Genomic DNA, 11,518 nt, shown 5'->3' with positions numbered 1-11,518 from the left:
GTGGCAGGAGAATCTATTGAGTTTACTGTTACGTCTTCAAGGGGAGCACAGAGGTGCCACCCAAGAGGTGCTCAGAAATAGGGCGGCACTGTGCAGCCTGCCCCCACCCCAACTTTGTTCTTGAACAATCGGTCCATGTGCCACCTGCTATGATCTGAATGTCTGTGCCCCCTCCCCACATTCCTGTGTTGAAATCCTAACCCCCAAGATGATGGTATCGGGGCTGAGGCCTTTGGGAGGTGATTAGATCGTAAAGGTGGAAACCTCATGACTGGTATCAGTGTCCTTGTAAAGAGCAGGGACTCTGACTTTCCTACTCACACACCCTCTATCCTCCATCCCCATCCACAAGACACCCAGATGATGCCAGCCTGTTTTGTGCTAGAATCTCATGAGGACTCTGTGGAACAGTGGCAGAGTGCCACATCTCCCTGGTTCTAGAAAACATGATCCTACAGGAGGATGGAGGAAAAGAGCGCATGCGGATCATTGTCCCTGAAGGCAGCGGGCATACAAGCCCATGCCCATCAGAGGACTGTGCCCTGGTGAGCAGCCATCACTTCTGATTTTCCAGTCTGTGGATTTCATGCAGTAGACACAGGGCCTGCATGCTGGAATCAAGAGGCCTGCTCACCCGCCATGTGTCCTGAGCACATTTCCTCCCACTCCCAGCCTGTATGATGCTGCCTGCAGGGCTCTGTGGGATTAAATGAGGCCATGCGGGCAAAGTGCCTGTGGCGTTGCTGGGACTTAGCAGGCTCTCAGTAACGGCTTCCACTCCCACGCTGAGGCCAAGGCAGCTGCGGCTGCCCTTCCACCATCCGCCAGCAGGTGGTCTCACTGCTTCACACCATCTCTGGAACCCAGTGCTGTGGGTGACTGTGTCTGTGAGACAGGTAAGATCCCTAGGGGTAAGCGCGGGGTCAGGGTAGCTCTCTGAACTCAGGTCTGCCCCCAGCCTCGCCATCCATAAATGGGGATGACAACCCCCACTTCCTTGTGTTCCCAGAGGAGTCCCGAGCCCTGTCCACCAGGGCAGGTGCCCAGGGCCACGCCTGAGATGACGATGAAGACTGGGAGGCTGCTGATGTCTCGGCATTTGACTTGCAATTGCCTATCTTGAGCACGGTTTTCGTCGAGGGCTTGAAGCTTTAGAGGTGCAGCGTCACTCAGGTTCAAGGTACTCAGCAGCTCTGTGCCCTTGGGCAGCTTCCGAACACCTCTGAGCCTCTGTGACCTCATCAGTAAAACGGGAGTCATCTTACCTACCTCAGAAACCGATGCACCTGCTATTACGGATGGCAATGCCTGCCCCGTGACTCTGGCTGAACACGTCCCTCTCCCCACAACCTCCTCCCTCCTCCTGAACACACACAAGCTGGAGGTAACACTTCCTTCCCCAGGCTGGCTCTGCAATTGTGACTTTCCAATTCCTACTTTGTGGAAACCCACCCTAGGCCACATTACTAATTTGACAGAAGCCCCAGACCCACCCTCTCATTCATACCCACTGGGAAGACAGAGGATGTTCACTGAGTTTTTATTGGCTGAAGTTATTTTTTCATGTCCTGCTGGAACAAAATATGGTCCTGGGATTCTGGTAAGTATAAACCACCTCATTCATCAGCAGGTGGCCCAGAACACCAGGGGAAGCTGTGCTGGAAAATGAAGACAGGCCCATCTCTACTTACCAATGTCACTGTCTCACCAGTGCCTCTCGCTGTCCTCACCAGTACTTCTGTCTCACCAATGCCTCTCTCTAACCAAAGCCTCTCTCTCACCAGTGCGTCTCTCACCAATGCCTCTCTCTCTCTCACCAATGCCTCTCTCTCACCAAAGCCTCTCTCTCTCACCAATGCCTCTCTCTCACCAATGCCTCTCTCTCTCTCACCAATGCCTCTCTCTCACCAAAGCCTCTCTCTCTCACCAATGCCTCTCTCTCCAAAGCCTCTCTCTCTCACCAATGCCTCTCTCTCACCAATGCCTCTTTCTCTCACCAATGCCTCTCTCTCTCTCACCAGTGCCTCTCTCTCACCAATGTCTCTCTCTCTCACCAAAGCCTCTCTCTCACCAATGCCTGTCTCTCACCAGTGCCTCTCTCACCAGTGCCTCTCTCTCACCAATGCCTCTCTCTCTCACCAATGCCTCTCTCTCTCTCACCAGTGCCTCTCTCTCACCAATGTCTCTCTCTCTCACCAAAGCCTCTCTCTCACCAATGCCTCTCTCTCACCAATGCCTCTCTCTCACCAGTGCCTCTCTCTCTCACCAATGCCTCTCTCTCTCACCAATGCCTCTCTCTCACCAGTGCCTCTCTCTCTCACCAATGCCTCTCTCTCTCTCACCAGTGCCTCTCTCTCACCAATGTCTCTCTCTCTCACCAAAGCCTCTCTCTCACCAATGCCTCTCTCTCTCACCAATGCCTCTCTCTCACCAGTGCCTCTCTCTCTCACCAATGCCTCTCTCTCTCACCAATGCCTCTCTCTCACCAGTGCCTCTCTCTCACCAATGTCTCTCTCTCTCACCAAAGCCTCTCTCTCACCAATGCCTCTCTCTCTCTCATCAATGCTCTCTCTCTCACTAAAGCCTCTCTCTCTCACCAATGCCTCTCTCTCTCACCAATGCCTCTCTCTCACCAAAGCCTCTCTCTCTCACCAATGCCTCTCTCTCACCAATGCCTCTCTCTCTCTCACCAATGCCTCTCTCTCACTCACCAATGCCTCTCTCTCACCAAAGCCTCTCTCTCTCACCAATGCCTCTCTCTCACCAAAGCCTCTCTCTCTCACCAATGCCTCTCTCTCACCAAAGCCTCTCTCTCACCAATGCCTCTCTCTCTCTCACCAGTGCCTCTCTCTCACCAGTGCCTCGCTCACCAATGCCTCTCTCTCTCACCAATGCCTCTCTCTCACCAAAGCCTCTCTCTCACCAATGCCTCTCTCTCTCACCAATGCCTCTCTCTCACCAATGCCTCTCTCTCACCAGTGCCTCTCTCTCACCAATGCCTCTCTCTCTCACCAATACCTCTCTCTCACGAGTGCCTCTCTCTCTCTCACCAATGCCTCTCTCTCACCAATGCCTCTCTCTCACCAGTGCCTCTCTCTCACCAATGCCTCTCTCTCTCACCAATACCTCTCTCTCACCAATGCCTCTCTCTCTCACCAATGCCTCTCTCTCTCACCAATGCCTCTCTCTCACCAATGACTCTCTCTCTCGCCAATGCTCTCTCTCTCACCAATGCTTCTCTCTCTCACCAGTGCCTCTCTCACCAATGCCTCTCTCTCTCACAAAAACCTCTCTCTCACCAATGCCTCTCTCTCTCACCAAAGCCTCTCTCTCACCAATGCCTCTCTCTCTCACCAAAGCCTCTCTCTCACCAATGCCTCTCTCTCTCACCAAAGCCTCTCTCTCACCAATGCCTCTCTCTCTCTCACAAAAGCCTCTCTCTCACCAATGCCTCTCTCTCTCACCAAAGCCTCTCTCTCACCAATGCCTCTCTCTCTCACCAAAGCCTCTCTCTCACCAATGCCTCTCTCTCTCACCAGTGCCTCTCTCTCACCAATGCCTCTCTCTCTCACCAATGCTCTCTCTCTCACCAATGCCTCTCTCTCTCACCAGTGCCTCTCTCTCTCACCAGTGCCTCTCTCTCACCAATGCCTCTCTCTCACCAATGCCTCTCTCTCACCAATGCCTCTCTCTCTCTCACCAGAGCCTCTCTCTCACCAGTGCCTCTCTCACCAATGCCTCTCTCTCTCTCCAATGCCTCTCTCTCACCAAAGCCTCTCTCTCACCAATGCCTCTCTCTCTCACCAATGCCTCTCTCTCACCAAAGCCTCTCTCTCACCAATGCCTCTCTCTCTCACCAGTGCCTCTCTCTCACCAATGTCTCTCTCTCTCACCAAAGCCTCTCTCTCACCAATGCCTCTCTCTCACCAGTGCCTCTCTCACCAGTGCCTCTCTCTCACCAATGCCTCTCTCTCTCACCAATACCTCTCTCTCTCACCAATGCCTCTCTCTCTCTCACCAGTGCCTCTCTCTCACCAATGTCTCTCTCTCTCACCAAAGCCTCTCTCTCACCAATGCCTCTCTCTCTCACCAATGCCTCTCTCTCACCAAAGCCTCCCTCTCACCAATGCCTCTCTCTCTCTCACCAGTGCCTCTCTCTCACCAGTGCCTCTCTCACCAGTGCCTCTCTCTCTCACCAATGCCTCTCTCTCTCACCAATGCCTCTCTCTCACCAGTGCCTCTCTCTCTCACCAATGCCTCTCTCTCTCACCAATGCCTCTCTCTCACCAGTGCCTCTCTCTCTCACCAATGCCTCTCTCTCTCACCAAAGCCTCTCTCTCACCAATGCCTCTCTCTCTCTCATCAATGCTCTCTCTCTCTCACTAAAGCCTCTCTCTCTCACCAATGCCTCTCTCTCTCACCAATGCCTCTCTCTCTCTCCAATGCCTCTCTCTCACCAATGACTCTCTCTCTCGCCAGTGCTCTCTCTCTCACCAATGCTTCTCTCTCTCACCAGTGCCTCTCTCACCAATGCCTCTCTCTCTCACCAATGCCTCTCTCTCTCACCAATGCCTCTCTCTCTCACCAATGCCTCTCTCTCTCACCAATGCCTCTCTCTCACCAATGACTCTCTCTCTCGCCAATGCCTCTCTCTCACCAATGCCTCTCTCTCTCACTAAAGCCTCTCTCTCACCAATGCCTCTCTCTCTCTCTCACCAGTGCCTCTCTCTCACCAGTGCCTCTCTCTCTCACCAATGCCTCTCTCTCTCACCAATGCCTCTCTCTCACCAATGCCTCTCTCTCTCACCAGTGCCTCTCTCTCACCAGTGCCTCGCTCACCAATGCCTCTCTCTCTCACCAATGCCTCTCTCTCACCAAAGCCTCCCTCTCACCAATGCCTCTCTCTCTCTCTCACCAGTGCCTCTCTCTCACCAATGTCTCTCTCTCTCACCAAAGCCTCTCTCACCAATGCCTCTCTCTCACCAGTGCCTCTCTCTCACCAATGACTCTCTCTCTCACCAGTGCCTCTCTCTCACCAATGCCTCTCTCTCTCACCAATGCTCTCTCTCTCACCAGTGCCTCTCTCTCACCAATGCCTCTCTCTCACCAGTGCCTCTCTCTCACCAATGCCTCTCTCTCTCACCAAAGTCTCTCTCTCACCAATGCCTCTCTCTCTCTCATCAATGCTCTCTCTCTCACTAAAGCCTCTCTCTCTCACCAATGCCTCTCTCTCTCACCAATGCCTCTCTCTCACCAATGACTCTCTCTCTCGCCAATGCTCTCTCTCTCACCAATGCTTCTCTCTCTCACCAGTGCCTCTCTCACCAATGCCTCTCTCTCTCACCAATGCCTCTCTCTCTCACCAATGCCTCTCTCTCTCACCAATGCCTCTCTCTCACCAATGACTCTCTCTCTCGCCAATGCCTCTCTCTCACCAATGCCTCTCTCTCTCACCAAAGCCTCTCTCTCACCAATGCCTCTCTCTCTCTCTCACCAGTGACTCTCTCTCACCAGTGCCTCTCTCTCACCAATGCCTCTCTCTCTCACCAATGCCTCTCTCTCTCACCAATGCCTCTCTCTCACCAATGCCTCTCTCTCTCTCACCAGTGCCTCTCTCTCACCAGTGCCTCGCTCACCAATGCCTCTCTCTCTCACCAATGCCTCTCTCTCACCAAAGCCTCCCTCTCACCAATGCCTCTCTCTCTCTCTCACCAGTGCCTCTCTCTCACCAATGTCTCTCTCTCTCACCAAAGCCTCTCTCTCACCAATGCCTCTCTCTCACCAGTGCCTCTCTCTCACCAATGACTCTCTCTCTCACCAGTGCCTCTCTCTCACCAATGCCTCTCTCTCTCACCAATGCTCTCTCTCTCACCAGTGCCTCTCTCTCACCAATGCCTCTCTCTCTCTCACCAAAGCCTTTCTCTCACCAGTGCCTCTCTCTCTCTCACCAGAGCCTCTCTCTCACCAGTGCCTCTCTCACCAATGTCTCTCTCTCTCACCAATGCCTCTCTCTCCCCAATGCCTCTCTCTCTCTCACCAGTGCCTCTCTCTCACCAATGACTCTCTCTCTCACCAAAGCCTCTCTCTCACCAATGCCTCTCTCTCACCAGTGCCTCTCTCACCAGTGCCTCTCTCTCACCAATGCCTCTCTCTCTCAGCAATGCCTCTCTCTCTCACCAATGCCTCTCTCTCTCTCACCAGTGCCTCTCTCTCACCAATGTCTCTCTCTCTCACCAAAGCCTCTCTCTCACCAATGCCTCTCTCTCTCACCAATGCCTCTCTCTCACCAAAGCCTCCCTCTCACCAATGCCTCTCTCTCTCTCACCAGTGCCTCTCTCACCAGTGCCTCTCTCTCTCACCAATGCCTCTCTCTCTCACCAATGCCTCTCTCTCTCACCAATGCCTCTCTCTCTCACCAATGCCTCTCTCTCTCACCAATGCCTCTCTCTCACCAGTGCTTCTCTCTCTCTCATCAATGCGCTCTCTCTCACCAATGCCTCTCTCTCTCACCAATGCCTCTCTCTCACCAGTGCTTCTCTCTCTCTCATCAATGCGCTCTCTCTCACCAATGCCTCTCTCTCTCACCAATGCCTCTCTCTCAGCAAAGCCTCCCTCTCACCAATGCCTCTCTCTCTCTCACCAGTGCCTCTCTCTCACCAGTGCCTCTCTCACCAGTGCCTCTCTCTCTCACCAAAGCCTCTCTCTCATCAATGCGCTCTCTCTCACCAATGCCTCTCTCTCTCACCAATGCCTCTCTCTCACCAATGACTCTCTCTCTCGCCAATGCTCTCTCTCTCACCAATGCTTCTCTCTCTCACCAGTGCCTCTCTCTCACCAATGCCTCTCTCTCTCACCAAAGCCTCTCTCTCACCAATGCCTCTCTCTCTCTCACCAGTGCCTCTCTCACCAGTGCCTCTCTCACCAATGCCTCTCTCACCAATGCCTCTCTCTCTCACCAATGCCTGTCTCTCACCAATGCCTCTCTCTCTCTCACCAGTGCCTCTCTCTCACAAGTGTCTCTCTCACCAATGCCTCTCTCTCTCTCACCAGTGCCTCTCTCTCTCACCAATGCCTCTCTCTTTCACCAATGCCTCTCTCACCAATGCCCCTCTCTCTCACCAATGCCTCTCTCTCTCACCAATGCCTCTCTCTCTCACCAAAGCCTCTCTCTCACCAAAGCCTCTCTCTCACCAATGCCTCTCTCTCTCTCACCAGTGCCTCTCTCTCACCAGTGTCTCTCTCACCAATGCCTCTCTCTCTCTCACCATTGCCTCTCTCTCACCAATGCCTCTCTCTCACCAGTGCCTCTCTCTCACCACTGCCTCTCTCTCACCAGTGCCTCTCTCTCACCAGTGCCTCTCTCTCTCTCACCAATGCTCTCTCTCTCACCAATGCCTCTCTCTCACCAAAGCCTCTCTCTCACCAATGCCTCTCTCTCTCTCACCAGTGCCTCTCTCTCACCAGTGCCTCTCTGTCTCTCACCAATGCCTCTCTCTCACCAATGCCTCTCTCTCACCAGTGCCTCTCTCTCTCACCAATGCCTCTCTCTCACCAATGCCTCTCTCTCTCTCATTAATGCCTCTCTCTCTCTCTCTCACCAATGCTCTCTCTCTCACCAAAGCCTCTCTCTCACCAGTGTCTCTCTCTCTCACCAATGCCTCTCTCTCACCTATGCCTCTCTCTCACCAATGCCTCTCTCTCTCTCACCAATGCCTCTCTCTCTCACCAATGCCTCTCTCTCTCACCAATGCCTCTCTCTCATCAAAGCCTCCCTCTCACCAATGCCTCTCTCTCTCTCACCAGTGCCTCTCTCTCACCAGTGCCTCTCTCACCAGTGCCTCTCTCTCTCACCAAAGCCTCTCTCTCATCAATGCGCTCTCTCTCACCAATGCCTCTCTCTCTCACCAATGCCTCTCTCTCTCACCAATGCCTCTCTCTCACCAATGACTCTCTCTCTCGCCAATGCTCTCTCTCTCACCAATGCTTCTCTCTCTCACCAGTGCCTCTCTCTCTCACCAATGCCTCTCTCTCATCAAAGCCTCCCTCTCACCAATGACTCTCTCTCTCTCACCAGTGCCTCTCTCTCACCAGTGCCTCTCTCACCAGTGCCTCTCTCTCTCACCAAAGCCTCTCTCTCATCAATGCGCTCTCTCTCACCAATGCCTCTCTCTCTCACCAATGCCTCTCTCTCTCACCAATGCCTCTCTCTCTCACCAAAGCCTCTGTCTCACCAATGCTTCTCTCTCTCTCACCAGTGCCTCTCTCACCAGTGCCTCTCTCACCAAAGCCTCTCTCTCTCACCAATGCCTCTCTCTCACCAATGCCTCTCTCTCTCTCACCAGTGCCTCTCTCACCAATGCCTCTCTCTCTCACCAATGCCTCTCTCTCACCGGTGCCTCTCTCTCTCTCACCAGTGCCTCTCTCTCACCAATGTCTCTCTCTCTCACCAAAGCCTCTCTCTCACCAATGCCTCTCTCTCTCACCAATTCCTCTCTCTCACCAGTGCCTCTCTCTCACCAATGCCTCTCTCTCTCTCACCAATGCCTCTCTCTCACCAATGCCTCTCTCTCTCTCACCAGTGCCTCTCTCTCACCAGTGCCTCTCTCTCTCACCAATGCCTCTCTCTCTCACCAATGCCTCTCTCTCTCACCAAAGCCTCTCTCTCACCAATGCCTCTCTCTCTCACCAATGCCTCTCTCTCTCTCACCAGTGCCTCTCTCTCACCAATGCCTCTCTCACCAATGCCTCTCTCTCTCACCAATGCCTCTCTCTCACCAATGCCTCTCTCTCACCAGTGCCTCTCTCTCTCACCAATGCCTCTCACTCACCAATGCCTCTCTCTCACCAATGCCTCTCTCTCTCTCATTAATGCCTCTCTCTCTCTCTCACCAATGCTCTCTCTCTCACCAAAGCCTCTCTCTCACCAGTGCCTCTCTCTCTCACCAATGCCTCTCTCTCACCAATGCCTCTCTCTCACCAATGCCTCTCTCTCTCTCACCAATGCCTCTCTCTCTCTCACCAATGCCTCTCTCTCTCACCAATGCCTCTCTCTCTCACCAGTGCCTCTCTCTCTCACCAATGCCTCTCTCTCTCTCATTAATGCCTCTCTCTCTCTCACCAATGCTCTCTCTCTCACCAAAGCCTCTCTCTCACCAGTGCCTCTCTCTCTCACCAATGCCTCTCTCTCACCAATGCCTCTCTCTCACCAGTGCCTCTCTCTCTCTCACCAATGCCTCTCTCTCTCACCAATGCCTCTCTCTCTCTCACCAGTGTCTCTCTCTCACCAATGCCTCTCTCTCACCAATGCCTCTCTCTCTCACCAAAGCCTCTCTCTCTCTCATCAATGCCTCTCTCTCTCACCAATGCCTATCTCTCTCTCATCAATGCCTCTCTCTCTCACCAATGCCTCTCTCTCTCACCAATGCCTCTCTCTCTCTCATCAATGCCTCTCTCTCTCACCAATGCCTGTCTCTCTCTCATCAATGCCTCTCTCTCTCTCTCACCAACGCCTCTCTCTCTCATCAATGCCTCTCTCTCTCACCAATGCCTCTCTCTCTCACCAATGCCTCTCTCTCTCACCAATGCCTGTCTCTCTCTCATCAATGCCTCTTTCTCTCTCTCACCAATGCCTCTCTATCTCACCAATGCCTCTCTCTCTCTCTCTCACCAATGCCTCTCTGTCACCAATGCTGCTCTCTCACCAATGCCTCTCTCTTACCAATGTCTTTCTATCACCAGTGCCTCTCTGCTGACCAGTGCTTTTAACATCCAAATAAACAAGGTGCTTACACTTCCTCCACTGGTGGTCAGGCTATCACAGATAAGGCTGGAGTCATCCAGCATTGGCTAAGGTTTAATGAGCACTCACCAGAGACTGGGTCCTGCTTGGGTGCTAAGGATATGCTAGGGTAGGGAAGGAGAGTGGCAGATGCGGGTGGGTAGAGGATGCCCTTCTGAGGGTAGAGCCCAGTCAGGAAGATGAACATCTAGTGGAGAACTCCAGGTGGGAGGAGGTCACAGAGATAGCGACAAACCCCTTGACCCTGGCTGGGCTGCCTTCCTCATCCTCTGAAGCCTCTTTCAGAAATTGCCACTCTGCCTTATCAAAGGAGGGCTGGGACTGCCGAGCTCCACTGAGGTGCCCCAGGGAGTGAGCCCTTTCCCCAGAGGCTCAGGCTCAGTAGGAAATGGTTAGCAACAAAGGCTTGAAAGAAGCAGCAAAACGCCAAACCAAACCACAAACAAAAGCCCTTGAGGCCAGGCAAAGACATTATCAGGAGCTGATAGGATCTTTCTGTTTTAATTAGTATGTGCTGATAGGAAATCTCCAAGCAGCTTTGCTGGACTGCTTGCGGGTCAGCTCACCTCCAGCAGGCAACGACGTCCTGTGACCACCTCGCTTTAAGGCTTATTTCCGTACGGTCTCCTGGGGAGGAAAATGTCCCCTCGGAGACCAGCAGGTCTGACAAACGAGCTATGAGATGTCCAAGGCGGGTGAGGACCAGGGCTCCTGACGGTCCCACAGCCCATTGTGTCCGGAAGGATGCCGCCCTGGGGACCTGACACAATGGCACCTTGGTTGTGGCCATCCAGGCTGGCAGCTCACGGAGGCACAGTGGGGTTTCCTCATTTCAAATGCCTGACCCCTTTACAGAAGCAGTTAGAATGGCCAGCTCATGGGTGTGCTACTTTTGCTTTGGAAAATGGGTCCAGGAATGTATTTCTCTCCCTAGGGACTGAGAAGGAGGAAGAATTGTGCAGCGGGGAGAGTGCGGGTCCCAGTGGAGGGGAGAGGGGAGCCCCTTGCCCTGCCTGCAGCAGTTGCCCCTGGAAAGCAAGGAGCGTTGGGAGTCTGAGCTGGAGGCTGCGGGGCCAAATCCCTCTTGGCAGGAGAGGATCCGGGCTGGAGCAGATTTTAGGCTTCAGTGTTTGTGAGAGAAAACACAGCAATCATACTATTAATAGTACATTAAAATAAATGGGCAACTGCTGTCTGGTAATACTTGCTTAAAGGCAAAATACAAAAATTAATAAATAGTGAAACAGAAAAACAAAACATGAAACGCCGGCAGTCAACAGGCAGCCAAAGAACATGGGGCTGGGGGTAGCAGCGGTCCCACCCTCCGAAGGGCTGGGCTGCCCAGAACCAGAGAAAGCGATGCATCTCCTCTGGTAACGTCTTTTCCTGTCCCATGGATTCAAGGCAGACCTGCCCCAGCAACACCACCCACAGCCTTCTGCTGGGGCCGGCGCGGCTGGGAGCAACCTGCTACCCTCAGGCAGACGCGCAGCACCAAGTAGAGAGGCCCCAGTGCACGGTCCCGGCGCTGGTTGTGTGGACACGGAAGGAGAGGGCGGCAGGGGCCGGTCCCAGCCCCCACGGTAGACCCCCAGCCTGAGGCGGTGGTCCCATTCGGCCAGGAAACCTCCCGGAGGTGTGGGTAGCGCATATTAATGCATCCAGCGGAAAGATGAAGGAGACCCAACTTCAAAGTTAAAGCACTGGTGACTGGAGGGA

Source organism: Aotus nancymaae, unplaced genomic scaffold, assembly GCF_030222135.1.
Source record: "Aotus nancymaae isolate 86718 unplaced genomic scaffold, 86718_ANA_hifiasm-v0.15.2.pri h1tg000030l, whole genome shotgun sequence".
Taxonomy (NCBI): Eukaryota; Metazoa; Chordata; class Mammalia; order Primates; family Aotidae; genus Aotus; species Aotus nancymaae.
This window is presented reverse-complemented; position numbering follows the sequence as displayed.